The sequence below is a fragment of the Colias croceus genome, chromosome 20 (assembly GCF_905220415.1).
Source record: "Colias croceus chromosome 20, ilColCroc2.1".
Classification (NCBI taxonomy): Eukaryota; Metazoa; Arthropoda; class Insecta; order Lepidoptera; family Pieridae; genus Colias; species Colias croceus.
The window spans coordinates 7,832,798-7,851,761 of record NC_059556.1 but is presented as its reverse complement, the minus strand read 5'-3'; the positions used below and the strand labels follow the sequence as shown (position 1 = coordinate 7,851,761).

The window sequence follows — 18,964 nt, the reverse complement described above, 5'->3', positions numbered from 1 at the left end:
TGTCTGTCTGTCTGTCTGTATGTGAAGACATCACGTGAAAACTACCGGTTCGATTTCGATGAAACTTGGTATAATTATACCTTATTATCCTGGGCGTAAAATAGGATACTTTTTATCCTGGAAAAATACGTAGAAAAAAAATTAATCTCAATTTTTCAGTTATCCATAGACGTTGTTCTGTAGTAGGTACCGCGAACACACGTTGCGTATTATTATAGACCTAGCCGTATTTGGGTCCAATAGATATTTATAAGATGTCATTGTCCGAGTTACTCAAAATGGAGAAATAAACCATCCACGCAAAGACCGACATCCCCGCGGACGGAGTCGCGGGCGGAAGCTAGTCGGTAATATTTGCGTGAAAGAGTAACAAACACACACACATCCACACAAACTTTCCCATTTAGTATATTAAGTAAGATAAGATTACAGCTTGAGCTTTTCAATTCTTCTTTTACAATTTTTTTTATTCCTTCAAACACACACTTAAATCATTATCATGCATTTTATTAGCCTATAAAGCCTTCATATTTTTATGTATCGAACAACAGTGGCATTAAAAAATTATAATATTACTCACTTAATAAATTGACCAAAATTATTTAATATCCTCGTAAATTATATTTAAACGGCGTTCATATTTAAAGGTTAATATTATCAAAGTATAAACTTCTCCATTAATATTTCATTTAATTAAACAACATACAGTTTTACAGTCGACGATAAAATCCGCGGAAGTAGAAAATAGGGTAATAAAATTTTAAGTAGTTTGGACTCACTCAAAAATATGAACGATACGGATCGTAAATGTGGGTAAATAATACAAAATACAATAAGTGGCAATATTGAAGACGGCCTGTCCTGTTGCTTAAAGTTTGAGGCACAATGAGTTGAAAAAAATGTCATTATTACTTATCGAGCATATAACTAATAGAGAGGAAATGTTAGATAGGTATGTTTTTTGAAAAAATTCCGCCTAAATACCACAGCTACAGCTATCACTGCGTTGTGATAAGGAGTTAAGGAGTAATCCCATTGAGTTACTATGTACTGCGTACTAATAATACCTCAATGGTTTAATCCTAAACCTCCTAATCACAAGATTAGGAGGTGCCATGACAACGATAATATGATTATTTTTTTCGAAATAATATTAACCGTCAAACAGGCCTTTTGATGGTTCTATATGCTGTTATTGCCGGCGCAGATATGGCGGAGCGCAGCGCATTTTTCTTTGTCAAATTACTGTCGAATTTGCTGATGTGTGTGTTATTTCGTGTATCATATTATTATCATCCATAATTTCTTCTGTTTCTAATTTCTCTGTGTGTCCACAGCCTAATCCGTCGATGACAGACGTAGGCGTCATAAGGCCGGGTTCACACCGCGACGAGGCTAGCTCGTAAACATTTACGACTCCCGCGGGATTAAACGCTCCTACCTATATTCTTTTATTAAAAAACATCTATGTAAGTCATAAAGATCTGATAATAGATACGTCACATGTTATGGTAATGTGGACGTTTATTGGTTGGATCTTATTATTTTAACCATAAATAATGATATTTGCTGATCTAAGTGGACTGATTGATTGTTTAAAAAAATATTTACTTAGATATCAAAATATATAAATTATTAAAAAAAAACGACGTGTGGCACTCGGGGACTGCCGCCGTAAAGCTATTGCATGCTATGCCTTCAAGCCACACCTCCGCCCGTCGGAGTGGGGAGCGTGAGGTTTTTTCGTTACGGAATTTCTCGATTCGGTCCCCGCGCTCAAGGCCCGCGATAGAAGCTATGCAATAGCTTAAAAATAAAGTTAACATTATAGCTTAGTATATTCGAAAAACTACTATAGGTACGTACCGGAGTACTGAATATAAATATGCCTGAAATTTCTAATATGCAAGTCAAATGCCTTCTCAGTTTTTAGCAAAGACAAAATTCAAGACTTGCATACGAAATTAGTGTTGAATTGGAAATTAGATTTGAATACAAAACATATTTACAGAGTAAAACCGGCAAGATACTCTGTAATATTAAAAAAAAGTCACAATATTATTATGATAACGATGTCATACAACTATCGATTCGACAACTTTAGAACATTCGATTTCTTTATGATCAAAAGGCTAGTTATAAAATTAAGTTATTAGTACGAATCTATATACATAATAATATATTATATTACGTAATTTTTCCGAATTCCAAAAACTGAGCACTAAAGTCGGACCACTTTACAGAAATGCGCGGCCACTAGGTATATGCCTTATTAAAACTTCGAGATCTCATTTTCATGGGAATTACATGTATACCTTGTTCACATCGCTAAATACATTACAATGTACCAATGCCACGGTTCAGCTTCACACTGACCACTCTCAAATCCAATTACTGACCGCTGCTCAATGACAGCTTTTAGCACGTTCCTGTTATGGTAACATTAGTCCTATTATCTATTATGGGAGTGTTGTAATATAATTCTGTGCCTCCAGTGAATAAGGGAATAACTCAAAAACAGCACTTTTCAGGAGAGACAAAAAACTATATATCAACACTAAATCTTTATAACTTCAAATTTTTAAGCTTGTATGGGTAAGATATGATGTTAGACTTTAGTTTTACATATGAACAGATATTGTAACAACCCCATAAATATACTTTTTTCGTGTTTTTTTGTAGTTGTGCCCTTATGAACGAGTACTTCATGGAATAACTCAATGTATTCACATAAGGTTTTTTTTTGCTCTTTGCAATATAACGACTTATGCCATAATGCACTATGTTCATAGTCGCATAACAAGACTTAAATTATTGCCAGTTTTGGTTTTATAGAAATGATGCGACTTATTATGCTTGAAATTTGTGTACTTTATGACTCAATTGAGGCCTTTTAGTGGAACAACCATGCATGTAGTTTGAAAAACGAATAAAATCAACGGATTTTTTATCGTTATTAGATATAATAAAAACAAAACAACATGTAGGTGTTTATGCATTTAACCCTAGAAGTCCAATCTACGTAAATTTAATGTACACCGCGGCGAAATAACTTTGTCTTTTCTATATTTACCATCGAATCGCTTCGAAATCCATAAACAACTCATTAGCCGTCGAGACCTAGCAGTACATAGTTGGCTCATCCCGGTAAATTCCGCCATTTTGTAGTAAAGAGGATGTTGTACGTCATTTTGACGTATAATTGGGCTTTTCGTAACTTTTACGATTGTTTAAAAAAAATATTTTGTGTTGATTTATTTGAATATTTTTTTTCCAAGTCACGTTTTACATGATATAGTATTATATACTATATATTGAGTATAAAATAGGATCCAGAAAACTTTAACACTAGGACGAAAAACCTTCAATTTTAGTAAATGACGATTATTGTCCTCCGCTGGATTTGGACTCCAAGCAAGAGGATTGGGTGGCTGAAGATGTTGTCTGGAGAAAAACCGAATATGTCATGGTGGTTATACATTGAGGATACAAGCACTATTAAGAGATAAGAGAAGCTTGAAAACCATATTCCTGTTCAGTTACCTTACAGGGAAAGTTATAGGTGGTCAGTGGCAATATTTTACGGCATGATATGGATTACGGCGGATTTTTTTCCTATAAAAAGGCAAATTACAGTGGCTAAATGAGAGAGAACACAATATTCATAATTATTGTCAAGACTGGTTATAATTTTTTTTTTCTATGCGTCTATAATTATAGTAGTTATTATTGTAGTTAGATTAAATAAAAAAAAAAAGATTAAAAACTAGTTATTTTTTATAAAACTTACCCAAATATAAGAAGAAAATATTATAAGTTTAACATTTTTGTTGGCTTTTTTTAGATGATTCAATTATCGTTCTGTATAATTATATAAACAAGGAGTATAATATTAGCACTTAATGTGTTAATTAAAACTGTATTTTTAATATCTATTGCAAAAAATAGTTAATTTCCATAGAAATATTATTAGTATCCCAAGTTAACTGATAAATAAAAAAAGAGTGAAAAATATTATTAAGCAAAAAGGAATAGTGTCCGTTGTTTCCGTGCAGTATTCAAATAGACCAATAGTAACACGGCATTAATGCAAAACTGTCTCATGTCGTCACTTGAACCAATGACACTAAGAGTTGTTCCTTTATGCTCATGTTAGAAAAATGACACAACTGCGTTTATACTAAAATAGTGTTAGCACGGATGGAACAAAATGAATTAAGTCTTTATTCAAAAAGTATAACTACACATATGTCTTTGTGTTCGTGGGTTATTTTGACTCGAGACGAATAGTTCCCTTGCGATTGCCTAAAATGATGGATAAGGTAACTTATACCGTTTATCACACCCTACTTATACCGTTTGGGTCATTCGAAAAACTGGGTTAGGATGCAGCTAGAGATATGACCTTTTGATATGTTGTGTATTTTGACGAGCTGAATCCAATGGTGCAATAAAAACCAAAGGGAATAACTCGTCTTACTCCCTTATTCACTGGAGGCACAGAATTATTCATTTGAGTAGAAATGATAGGCCTGAAATTTAGTATTAGGTACAAGAGCGAACCCTCTGAAATTATACATTTTAATGTTTATAGTAGCTTAGTTATTGAGTAGTAATTTTATTGCTATTTCCTGAAATCTAGACACGCGGCAGCGTGTCAAGCCGAGTTCAAGCGAAGAGAACTGGCGAGCAGCAGCCGTGTGTATATTTACACGAACCATTTCGAGCCACTTTTCACCCCCTTATAACTCGAAAACTATTTAAGTTATATAAACCAAATTTGGTACATATCAAGAAGACCTCAAGATAAACAAGAACCTTAAATTTCATAAATACAGATTAAACAGTTGCGTAGATATTAATATCCTAAAATCGAAATTTTTAAGACTGACTGACTTATAGACATATACAAAACCTAACCCACTTCCAGATGACCTAGAAAGTTCAAATTTTGTAATCAACTAGGTAATAGTGAGTGTACAAAGGAAAAAATCAGAAAATACTGAATTTATTTGTATTTAATTTTTTTTTCAATGACATAAATTTTGTTTGTATGGAAAAATGGAAAAGTTTAAAAAAAAAGAAAATAGTATATTCACCTTACTAGTCTTAAAAAATAGATCAAAACTAATCAGTGGCCGAAAAAAATTTTGAAATCCATCAATAAATGACTGAGATATAGATTATTGAAGTTTACATAATTTAGGACGAAACATCTGTAGATTCGAAGCGCCTCTGACATCACACTCACTCGCGCTAGTATCACTAGGGCGGATTACTTCGATTGCATGATTTCTTTATTCAAAACTGTTATTAAACGTAAAATAAAAGAAAATTGTAATAAAAATATTGCCTTTATTGCTCATACAGTTAAAAATAATATATAATTTTACATATTCACATTTATTTATTCTTTATTTATGAGTGTTTAGTTTAGTTTTAATTTCAGTGTAAATAAATAAATAAATAAATAAAATCTTTGTTTTGCTTTAAACATGGTATTCAATGGTGATACAATAATTATATTAATAAAGCACAAACATGTCCAATACAAGCATGCAAAAATAATTACCATAAATGGTGTAATGGAAGAAGGCTTCGTCGAAGGTCGAAATGATTTAATTTGCGTAATATTAATATGAGTGAAACATCTTCAGGCGCGTTTAGAGTAAAATTTCAAGATCGCGTCATGGCAATACCGTAACGTCATGGAGTAAGGCGACGATTCTTCTACAACGATCTTTGCATCTTGGTAATAGTGTGTGTACAAATTCACGCTGGATGTTTAGAAAATCATGTAATCTTTTAAACAGAAAACGAGTTTAAAAAATTGCAGATAATGACGGGGCAATGTGCGCTGACATTCATAACATACAAGAAAATAAAGAAAATAATACTAAACAAACCATACAGAGAAACCGCAAGAAAAAAAAATTGTATATAAAAAGTATTATATTTATAAAGTAAATCAAATTTGCAGAGTAATTTTCTGTACAAAAAGTAATGATATCTCACCAAAAACATAAATGTAAAAATTGGAGCCGAGTTCAATCGTTGATTTAATTTGCCAAAAAAAGAAATGAGATCTAAATGTGTGCCAAGTTCTGCAGACAGTCCAGAAATTTATTTACAAAGATGTATTAAGTTCTTAGGTTGACTGAAAACTCAATTGTTTTATTTTCCCTTAGAGAACAATGTTTATTCCAAAATATAACTTTTTTAATTTGAATAATATAATTATTTTCACAAAGCAAACAACTAATGCCCTATTGAACCCCATAATTTGATGAGGCTAGTTTGACATACTGTTTATATTTTGTGAGGTTCTAAAAACTAGCCTCATCAAATTATGGGGTTCAATAGGTCATTAGTTGTTTGCATTGTGAAAATAATTATATTATTCAAATTAAAAAAGTTATATTTTGGAATAAACATCGTTCTCTAAGGGAAAATAAAACAATTGAGTTTTCAGTCAACCTAAGAACTTAATACATCTTTGTAAATAAATTTCTGGACTGTCTGCAGAACTTGGCACACATTTAGATCTCATTTCTTTTTTTGGCAAATTAAATCAACGATTGAACTCGGCTCCAATTTTTACATTTATGTTTTTGGTGAGATATGCAATACAGCAGAGCGGAACTATCTGTACAAGTTACGAAGTGGTAAGCTGTTTTATTTTAATTTCAATGATAAAATTAAAGGATGAAAAATGCGACTAGGAATGATAATAGTCACACAATTTTGATATAGGTATTCAATTAGTTTTCTCACAATAATATAAAATTATTTCCTACACTTGATTGTGTCTCAGTTTCCCACTATATAATATATCATATCTATAAATATAAGCACGTCACACACCACAAAACGTAAGTGTTTATTTCGCCGAAAGGTTCTAAATAATTCGTAGATAAGGGAGCATCGCCAACAATAACGCTGGTGCCATCCAGATATACGGAGGTGCTTTTGTGCAGGAAAGAATATTGAGGATTAGACGCTATTTCTGTAAGAAATAAAGTGTATTAAGGAACTGGAATGGACTGTTATACAAACTTCTAACTTATATCACAATATCCTTATTAAGAAAGATGATATTATATCGTTGTCTATATAAATTAAAGGAACTATGGATCAGTGTGTAATTTACAAACTATTTTGGAAGACACTAAAAATATGCTATATTTGATATATTGTTTCTTCTTTACATTGTACTAGGTAACTTACATTTTTATTTAGGTAAAAAGATAAATCTCGTTACTTTACTTTACTTTTTAATAAAATTACGCATACCTAGGTACATGCGCAACTTACACGCATTCGCAAAATTAATGAAATCATTTCAATTTCTTAAAAAATAAAAGTCATATCCACATTAAGTTCAACACATAGTTGCGGAAAACCTTCATCGAAATTGTAAGAAAATATTGGATAGAGATTAGGCAATATACTTTTATTGAGTTTCTACCATAATATTTATTTAACGTCGGAACTGTAAAGGAACTTATCGGCCACTTGAAGTAAATCTCTCTTATTTGTTAACACACATTTTGCGGCATTTTTTCACGTTTCCGATAGATTGCAGAGGAGCTTTTTAATGTTTATTTTGTTTTGCTCTTAGTTTTCTTGTACCTATTATAGTTATATTCAACCTATACTTTTAAAGAACGGAGGAAAGAAAGAAATATTATTTCCAATATAAGATGTTGTTATTCATATTAAAAAAAGGTAAAGTACATTGTAATCAACTATTTGACTATTATAATCGCCAACGTCCATACCACGTTGAATACACCGGTTCTCGTCCGATCACCGAAGTTAAGCAACGTCGGGCGCGGTCAGTACTTGGATGGGTGACCGCCTGGGAACACCGCGTGATGTTGGCTTTTTGTTCCTTTTTACAAACAATTTTGATACATCTTAAAATTTTGCACAATTTTTTTCGTATGAATAGCATAATTCTTATATATAAAAATGAATCGCAAAATGTGTTGGTAAGCGCATAACTCGAGAACGGCTGAACCGATTTCGATAATTCTTTTTTTATTATATTTCTTGAAGTACGAGGATGGATCTTATGTAGAGAAAACGTAAACATGTACCACGGGCGAAGCCGGGGCGGACCGCTAGTAAATTATACGATAATAAAATATTAATCTACTTACTTCATTTTACGTTTATCGTACTCGATTAATAAGAATGACCATTTCAGCCAGTGCTACGCGACACCACATAAAAATATAAACAATGCAGCACTTATTATCTATTACTCTATAGTCTATAGCTTTTACTTCTAATATTCCAAAAATTTACACAAAAACTTATAAAGGAAAGGAAAGAGACAGAATTTTCATGACCTTTCAGTCTTGAACTCAAAAATCACACATAATCATAGATTCCCAAAGTGCATCTCCCTACACCGCAGACCACAACATCGGAAACAGTATCATCTCGTAAAATTTTACGATAACGTTGCCCGCACGTGTAATGTCCAACGATGGATGGCCTTTATACGTTATATCATCATGTTTATTGTTGAATAGATTTCGGGATCGCTTTTATAATAAAGCATAATTTACGTCATGCATTTGATTGCAGCACTTACTCTATGGTTATTTATTTTATAGCACTAAGTGATTCTTCAGATAGAGAGAATCAGTCTCTATAATATAATGTGTTCAATAAAATTATTTTTTAGTTAAAAATCCTAAGTAAGTAATTCTAAGCTCAAATGCTTGCTTCCAAGTGTAGTTTTATAGCAATCAAAATTACTTTTAATATGTACCTATCTAGTTTTATTTGAAACTGCAAATTTACACATTTAAATAATTTAGTTTGGATCTAATCATATGATTGGTATATTATTTTTATGTAAGTAACGATTTTTAAGATTCCAGATAGTAAATAAAAATACGCCCCTATCCTTTCCAACTGAGTCCCAAACGGTCTTATTTAAAGAAAAGTTTTCGATACTATCTTTTCACACTTACCCTATTAATTTAGATTTAATCTATTCCCAACAAAATGTTATCCCAAAGTTAGAACATTTACAGTATAGTGACAAATGTCGTGATTACTGCAGGTACGATTAGTGTAACAAAACGGAACATATGCGCCTAATTTCGATAGCTATGGTAATTTGGCATTACGATTGCTTTGTCACGACATTATCAGCTATTCGTTATAATTGATTGTTTTTTAATTATACTGTTTTAGAATAGCAATGTATTGTATTTGTGCTAAAGTTTATCAGTTTTCAGATTTACTGGTGATTCTTAAATTTATTATGAAACTATATTAACGACTATTTCTCCTATATCTTGTGTATGAACGTGTAAAGTATGTGAATTTGCATGATTAAACATAAACAGGTGGAATTTGGTAATTGCATTTAAAGATTTACAAAAATTTGCTTGTCATGCCCGAGGATCGAACCGGCTAGAATCTGTTAAAATAACACTTTGTACTTTGACTACATAATCGAATAAATACTTTAATTCTATTATATTCTAGATCACTATTACTAGTACGGTAGTGCACATAAGTAATTCTATAACCAAAACAAACTTCCCATCTCAAACTGGCACACTTCACACCGTATACCCAGTAATCAAATTACCACACCATTGGGACGACATAATGTTACAAGCTTAACCCATTACGGTGTGAGAGGATGATTCGTAACGCAAGGAAATTAGATTATTGGCTATTTCTTGGGTTCAATGGTTTCCCATAAACTCGTGGTCTCGACAAATGTATTGTGCAAATGTTAGAGACGCATTAGGATGGTCATATTTGGATATGCGTAGAGATATTGGTGCATTTAACTTATTATTGAGTTCAATTATATTATGTGATGTAAAATTATGTGTATTTCTTAGATAAGCGATAATATATAAGTTTATATAAACACGAGGAATTTGGCGTGTTTAATATGACTTTCAAATTGAATATTCACACTGGAAAAATTTCAGCTAATTATATAAGATTTTCTCTAATGTGGAATTTTTTAATGATTTCTCCAGTACTCCACTCTCACTCTGCATTCGAACCGAAGATAACGTTCATCTCCTTCTATCTAAGTATATAAAACTAGGAGAAATATAACTCTATTATAACTATCCTGGCAGAGCGGAGGCTAAGAGAATTAATGAAAGTTTTATAACAGTAACCAATTTATAAAATACAACCAACGCGACGCGACAATATTCACAAGAACCATCTAAATATTTCAACCTCTGCAATGATTATAAAAATGCCATAGTATAAATAAGGAAAAAACCTGCCAGAAGGGCGGCAAATTACTATAATTACCATTTCCCTTGAAGATTGGTTGCGAGATAACCAATTATTATAGGGGAGCCAAAACGCCTGTATAGCGTTAGGAACAAATACGTAATTAATTGTGTTATTTTTTTATCTGTATTGCGTTTTTGGAAAGTGGAAATTGTGTTAATTTGGTGCTTTTTGATCTATTCAATTAAGTGGAATCTTTTTTTGACTCTAATTAGATGTCTTAGATATTTGATTTTTATTTTCGAAAACGTAATTGTTACTTTTTGAAATATAGCATATCGCAATCATAATGAACAACCCTTTCAGTAATTTAATCCTATTTAGGTGATATAAAACCCAAAATTACAAAACTCGTAAAGTAAAACAAGAATCGCGACCAATAAAAGACCTGACAATATTAAAGGCTGGATAAACAACCTTTGGTAGTGATATAAAAAGGAGTAACGACACCAGACATAATGACATCTGGGGCCTTAGCCAAACGGCAAAACGCCAAGGAATAGAATACGCTATCGATAGAAATTGACATAAGCGTATGATGTTTTGCATAAGGATTCGGTCACCCTACCAACGACAACGACGACCACGAACAAAATTTTCATCCAGTCGCAATTAAATAAAATTGTGCAAAACACAATTAAAAATGAAATTTAAGAATTTCCTGTCGTATTGGTGTTTGGAAAAAAAAAATTTGAGATCAATGGATAAACAAACAGGTTTTTCATAGAAACGGTGGCTCCTAGAAAAAAATGTATTTAACCTTTTTATAGATAATTAGATTATATACAATTTTGGTTCAGGTGATTGTATGATAAACTTACCGTCTCGGCGAAAATCGCAAAAAACCCTATTTCTTTTTATTAATTGACCTCGAATTTTTTTATTCCTGAGTACCAGAATGACGGGAGATTTTAATATTGATTTTGAACAAATTTCGGCAAGATTGGAACTTGGGTCGTGGTCGTCTGCGTCGTTGGTAGTGTGATCGAACCATTACCAAAATGTCATGAGCTTATGTCAATAATTAGCGTTAGCAGTTTCTATTCCATGGCGTTACGTACGTTTGTCTAAGGCCCCTGGTGGACTTAATTCGTATTTACGTAATGTTTTGCTGGGTAATGAAATCGCCAGTGGTTTACAACCTCTGTCGTTTGGGTTGTGGTTCGAACAATGTTTATTGTATGTAGTTTATGCTTAATTATATTAATTTCTTATTGTTTGGTTATGGTATTGTACAGGGGATAGATTGATTTGAGAAAATCATCATCAGTGTTTGATTTTATTTATGAGCCATATCCTCTACGTTTTCATCTTTGTTTTACTTTACTATTATTTTCGTTCTTCACAGATTGATTACTAAATCCGTATGTATGTATTCGAAGTGTGAGGTTAAAAATACAATCATCGTCAATTTTTCATCCAATAAATTGCAGTCTTAATTCCTATAATATTACCTACAGTTGGCACTTTGAATGATGGCCAATAAAAAGAAATGGGTCATCTAGCAGAATTTTAAACTTTTAAGAATGATATATTATATTGTCCAGAAACCAAAAGCAAAACTGTTTGTTACACATAATAATATCAACTCATTCATGACTCAAGTAATGAAAAAGTGACTAAGCAATGAAAAATACCACAAAGAAATTATTCACCATTCCCGAAGGATATAAAGTCTATAAAACACCTTAGCTATAATAAACATTATTGGTGACTAATTAATAATTAAGTAATTAGCAGTCACTGCCCTCTAATCCTATAATTTATGAAATTTAACTCTTTTTCTTGGTGTTAAAATGTCTCTTGGGGTTGATACAAAGACATTGTTTTACTGCATCTAACGTATTATTGCAATGGGACCAATGAGACAATTAGGTTTTCTATAATATAATAATATAATGTTTTGTTATCTTTGTTCATTATTGTGATTATACATATTATAGTTTGGTTTAGTGGCATTGTAGAAACTGTAAAAGGTGTTAATGGTTTGGTCGTAATTTTAATTTTATCATGTACTCTTTAAGGGCATTATTTCGCGTATTAAATATAAATTAGAGTTATAATAATGACAAATGATAGGCCGATTGGTAAGCTTAAAATATTACATGGAACGAAAGTGAACTAACTCGCTTTTGAGAATAATACATTACCTATATTTTTTTGAGAATAATACGTTTATCTGTTCAACAAAATATTATCGTCTTTAATAGTGTTTGATTTAAATATAAAAAAATAAAATTGGTATAACTGACTGTACCTATGTTTGAAATTTAATTTAGTTGTTGAATAGAAAAAAGTAGATTTAAAATGAGCGATATCAAGTGAAAGAATATTTTTAATAAGCATTTCACAAACATATAAAGCAATTCACAATAGTGCAACAAAAAATTCAATTTGTCGAAGATGCTCTTAACCATTGAAAAGCTTTAAACGTGTATTGATTTTAACTCTTTGATGTGTATACCAGCGTCAAATTAGCTTAATCAATTCGATACACCATTCTTGCTTCTGCATCGATGTCAATATGAATTCGCACGAGTTTCAATTATCCACACTCTTCAACTGTCACTCAAACTTGACGCAAGCACTGTAGCCTTTTTGTCGCACCAACCATATCTAATCCAAGCGAATTTTCAACTTTAAAATTTACCCCTTGCACTCACACCGTGGGAAGACTGTATTTTTTAATTACATCTCTAATTGTTACCTTATCTAACAGTTCAGCAGCTAAATACTGCTATAATAACATTACTTTTTACTACCGATACATCAAACTCGTTAACGTCATCCCTTTCATCATTAGTCGTAAAATCGTCATCTTTCTATTATGCGTCATGATTATGCAAATCGTCGATTAACAAATCAACCGTTACAAATTAATGTTTACTGTCATTAACATATTTTTCAATGAAAACGCGTGTCACCTCGCAAAAATCACAACTAATGTGAGCGTCATTATTTTTTTTGATACATCACCGATTTTTACGACGCCGATCGATCAACGAGCGACTCTTATGCAAATTTTCTTGTATTTTTAAATTAATTCATTATAGGGTTATATGGCTTGTCATAAATTGTTATTTTACGACGGCGTTCTGTAAAATTTTCGACACCCGGCAGCAAAAGTAATATCTGCCGCATGAATGCATTCCTTGGTGATTTTAAAAGCAATATTTTTAATGGTATGTCAAATTAATGTCGATTCCTTTGTGTAATTTGTATTGACAATATGTCGATAGGGTTTATACCCTAAGATACATTTGGTGTTGTGCTCGAACCCTTTAAAAATTTAATGCTAGGTCTTTATATTACAAATTGAATCAATACATACAATGATAGAAGTTTAAATTCGTTTATTTGGTTTTGCTGCACTTTAAGTGTGTCTGGATTTTTTATATATTGTATTGAACTTGGATATTGTTATCATGTTAGTAACAACGATAAGCAACGGTATTTGTTTTAAAATACCGTTTGACTTCTTTACTATTATGCTAAGATTATAATAGTTATAATTTATCTGATGCATTGCGACTAATATAATTTATTTTTATTGCCGTTTCATGAAATTCGGTAATTTCCTATTTATCTCATGTTTAACATAATTTAATGAAATGTTTGTGCCATGCGAGTAACTTTTTACACTAATTCCTTATTTATATACTTTAGAATTAACTATTCGACGACAATTCCTATACAAAATATATTACAAAACAGTGTGATATTTCCCCATAACCAAGCAAACATTTAACCCATGTTTACAATAACACAATAGCTAAAACAAACAGCCTTGAGATATTAATAAAGATCAGAGAAACAATTTGCTACAAAAATACGAAACAGTCGCTCTGGAAGTAACATTGGAGATGAAATGATAATACTCGGAAATATTACATTGTTATACACTTCCTTAAAAGGATAAGTGATATATTCTGTAATTGTGATTGTTGTAACGTTATTTTAATTAATTTGGAATGTTTGTGTGTCCATTTCTATGTTTAATCGTAGAGCCAAAACTATATTATCCAAATTATAAGTGTTTACTCATATCAAAACTACTGTTGGTAATATGTTAACTAATTCTTTGATGTATAGATATATTTAGCCACTGGAAAGATAAACTAATTGAATGTAATGTTAATATTAATATCATTGCATTCCAGTGATTTCATTTTAAAGTTAAAATTGTTTTATAGATAGGAAAATAATTACTAGAGCTTCACACCGAATTTAACGGGCTATCTCTAATTTTCCTATTGATTTTTTTATATTATTATTTTAATAAAAACTCTTTGATCTTCAAGTTCGTTCAACAAAAGACTATCAATAATGCAAAGTATGCACTCGACGTCTTAATCTCGCGAAGAAATCAAAAGGATTTGAGTATGCGGGCGATTTATAAAATCAAGAGGTTTTGTAAAACTGATGGGGCGATTAATGCTAGAAAGTAAGTATAAAAACAAATGAATTAAACGTATTTAGAATAAAATGTTGTAGTTATGAAAATATGATAGAATACGCATTAGTGAATTTGTTATATTACTTTATAATTAAACACATTTTCTATTAAATTTATAAACTTTGAATCCCCTTTCACATGACAAGAAATTGAGAACTACATTACTGATTTACTTTTTAATGATAATTCGTTTTACTTTTACAAAACAACTGAGCTTTGCGTAGAAAATGAAGAAAATAAACAAGCAGCTCGTGTGATGATAAAGTCTATTACTGTAGTATTTCTTAAAACACATAGAAGAAATAGAATGTTTGATATCCCAAAACTTTCTTACATCTCAAATCAATATTCCACTCCACTCAATCAAAACGATGACGTCACAAAACGGTGCTCACAATAGGATCCCACATTAAAATCATCTCAAGAGAATTTGCATACACCCAGCATCTTGGTGATATGGGCCAGGTCAAGTGGATGGTACTAGTGTGAAGGAAGTTTTGTACAGGTAGCATTGTAGTAATAATGTTCTATTGTGTTTCTAATGTTCCTTCCTAGTCAAGACTTAAAGACATGTTTTTTTTTTGTAATATGTTTAAGAAAGGATTAAAAATAAATGTAACCGTCATTTCGGATGAAGAGATGAAAACAACAATAATGTTATTTGGTAATTTCATTATTATTCTGGGTAAGATATCCATAGGTCCTATACATAGGTAGGTAATACTGGTTGTAAATAAATATTTATCCCAATGCAATTGAGTTTTTTTTTTTTATAAACGTTCAATGTACATTAAATTTCATGAATGTTATTTTTATGTTTCATTCGTTTTTGTATTTTGATCACAATAATTTGATATCCATAATGAGAATTATGTTATAATACCATCACCGCAACCGCCCGCCCAGATTAAACTCAAACTTACACCAATAGAACGGTGTTACAAACTTCCTAACATTTCTGTTAGCAATCACTAAACATAGGATAAAACAAAGTCGGATCCCGCCGTCTGTATCTGTATGCTTAGATCTTTAAAATTACGCAACAGATTTGATTTTTTTTTTTAATAGATAGAGCGTTTCAAGAAGAAATTTTTTGTGTAAATATTCACCCAAGTAATAACTTCACAAATCTAAGATGCATTCACAGCCATTTAATCAATGTGTTTGATACCGATGTCAAGTGTCAAAAGGGTGTTAAGTCAGTGCTATATGTGCTAAATGTACCCTACATTTAGGGTACATTGGAGTAACGTAGGGTCCCCTTTGTGCCCTTTCTTCTTTATCCACTGAACTTTCCAGTGTGGTTAGCGTTGGATGTCTTATTGTTTTGACATTATTGAATAGGGTCAAAGTAAATGTATGAAAAGGAGATTTGACAACTTGTTAGAAGGATTGATATTTTGTAAAATTATTGTGCAAAAAAGTTGTATTTTATGATGGTAGGTGACATCTCTTATCTTTTATGTTTTCACCACACACATACCTAATACAAAATTGGTCAGAAGTAACTTTTTTGTAAAATGTATAAAAAAATGGAGCAAAAATTTTCTCATTTCTTATTGGTTACTTCTATAAGTTTCAATTTAGGGCAAAAACACATATATTTATGGGAAAAAATTTGTATAACTAGTTTGGTTTCAAAGGGCCCCCAATTCTTGTGTGCCCAAAGGCCCCGGCATAGTCTAAGACGGCCCTGCACACACATTTTAATCAAAATTTTATTCAAGACATTTCTTTTTTGCAATAAAGCAGAAATTAATTATTTATATCCCAAATTGACCTCCGCAATTTTCACAAAATCAAACCAATTAATATCAGTAAAGGGTTTAAAGCCAGCTTCTTAGTAATTATTTTGATAACCCTCCCGCGGGAGGGCATTATGTAGGACTGGAGCATGCATGCTTTAATTAGTTTCGGATTAACTATTGTGATTAATTGACGTCACCTGGGCCGGGATTATGGGCTTTTGGCTTGTATTTTGATTCTGCTGTTTGACCGTTAGACAATGCAGTAATAAATAAACTGCTTTCTCTAAAATATATTAAACTGTACCTTATATTTTAATGGAAATTTCGAATGTGTGTTATTGAATCTATTGTGAATATACTTTTAAATACAAAAATAAATGGTTTGAACTTTAAAGTTCTTGTATCTGTCTCACATTTTTTTCATCAACGATCCTAGGTTATTTTTATTGTGTTTTACAGGCAAAAATATATTAGTTTTACCTCTCTAACTTTAATATATATAAATTAGTAGCATAGAAATTATTTCATTATTAAACAAATTGGTATAATTCCAATGGAAAATATATCTAGAGGTTCAATTAAGAGAGATTAAAAAACATTATGCTTAATTACCAACAAAGTTAAGTCCCTAAAGTCGTCTTAACACAAATGTTCGCATAATTATTTGAAATTAATTACCTATGTAATAGTATAAAGCACAGGTATAAAGAGTATTTACTTGTTTTGTTGCATTGAAAATACATACCTCAAACTCAAACATTTACAATTAGACTTCTTCTAGAAGCAATTTTGGATCTTCATTACATATTTTTCTATGGAGTATCTACGGAGAAGAACCGGCAAGAAACTCCATATAGCTGTTGATCTTTTAAAATCATGTCAACATAAATTTAATTTTATAAGTATAATATTATCATGTAATTTCTTTACCTGAACAGGAAAAAGTAAATTTAAATTAATTTCAACTAATCAGTTAAACTCTCTTTCTTACAACAAATGCAAAAAAGCACTTTAATTCCTACAAAACTTAAACACACGAAGAACAATATTGTTACTTCTCACTTAACCAGAGTGTGCTGTAATTTTAAAGTTTCTGCTAAATGTCACTCCAGTTCATATTTATCCAAATGCGAAGCTGAAGGAAAACAGATTCCGTGTCGCATAAACTCGCTAGATGTATGAAGTTTCTTCTGTAAATATACCTAGGAGACAAGTCTAGTCTTGGTATAATTCCCTACTATTAGCTCCAATTGTATTAATTCGAGAAAACTGTGAAGATAAAGAAATATGTAAATCAATTGATAGGTACCTAATTAGTAAGTTTAATTGAGTATTATTTAAAAAGTGCTTTTAAAATTAATTAATGTAATCCATTATGTAGATTGTAGATATTAATTATTAAATCAATAATTTGCTTAGTCATGCAGCATACTATACCTACAATTACTTGCAAAAATAATGCATTTGATTTCTCTATAGTTTAAACAATATCAATAATTAATAGTTTAAACTAGACTGTTAGATAACTATAGAACATAAAAATATTTTTTATACAAACATGCCCATCATACCTTGATACCTACTACAAAATAATATAAAACCAAGACGAATACGCCTTCGATACGCTGAAACAAAACAGCTCAGCAAAATGTTTATGCCAATCTTCGTTCGAGTTTCACTCTAATTGACGTAGTACGGGCGCCATTACCATGTGTCCTGAGGGAAGGAAACGTTTGTCTTTTTAGCACATTTGTTTAAGCGATAGTTGTATTTCTTAGCCCGCGTTTTCTTAAAGTATCAAGATATTGCAGTCGTATTTCAGTTCTGCGGTGTTTGCTTGTTTGTAATTTTGTGAGAATTATAGAGCTTATGGAGATCTTGTTATTTTTCTTTTTAGGTACATATTTAATTGTTTAATTTCCACAGAAAAAATATATAGATAACACAAAACTTTTTAGCTTACCGCCCGCGGCTTCGCACGCGTAGTCAAAGAAAAAATCACTCCCGTTCTCCCATTTATAATATTTATATATCAGTCAGGATTCAAGATAACTATGAAATGTTACAAGCAAATCTTCGTTAAATTATGTTATAAAAAAATGTATTGAATGATTATGGATCAACATGAAACAATGTATATGAACGAAATTCTGCCAATATAATATCTTAGTCAATAAAACTTCAAAATCCACATCCAAACCGCTATATCTACATAATATTAACAATCATCATTACGTAGACGCAATTAATGCTAGGGTGACCATGATTCCGACCATTCAATCAACACTGGGACATAGTCATAAAGTGGACAATAAATAGTCGTCGGCGATCGTCAGTCCCGACATTTATGATATGAACGCGTGACACAAATCGCTTGGGGTGATTGTAATTGATGCAGAATCCATTTTTACATCTATCTTCTTATGTGTTTGGGTTGTTTATATATGAACTCGTTTCAAATGTA

General features: G+C 31.3%; 1 non-coding gene across 1 annotated transcript; it reads left to right on the top strand.

The window, feature by feature from the left end:
- Window positions 1-7,767: 7,767 nt before the first annotated feature.
- Window positions 7,768-7,886, top strand: LOC123701104. The gene has a single exon (XR_006752678.1). It is a non-coding gene; the product is annotated as a 5S ribosomal RNA (ribosomal RNA).
- The last annotated feature ends 11,078 nt before the right edge of the window (window positions 7,887-18,964 follow it).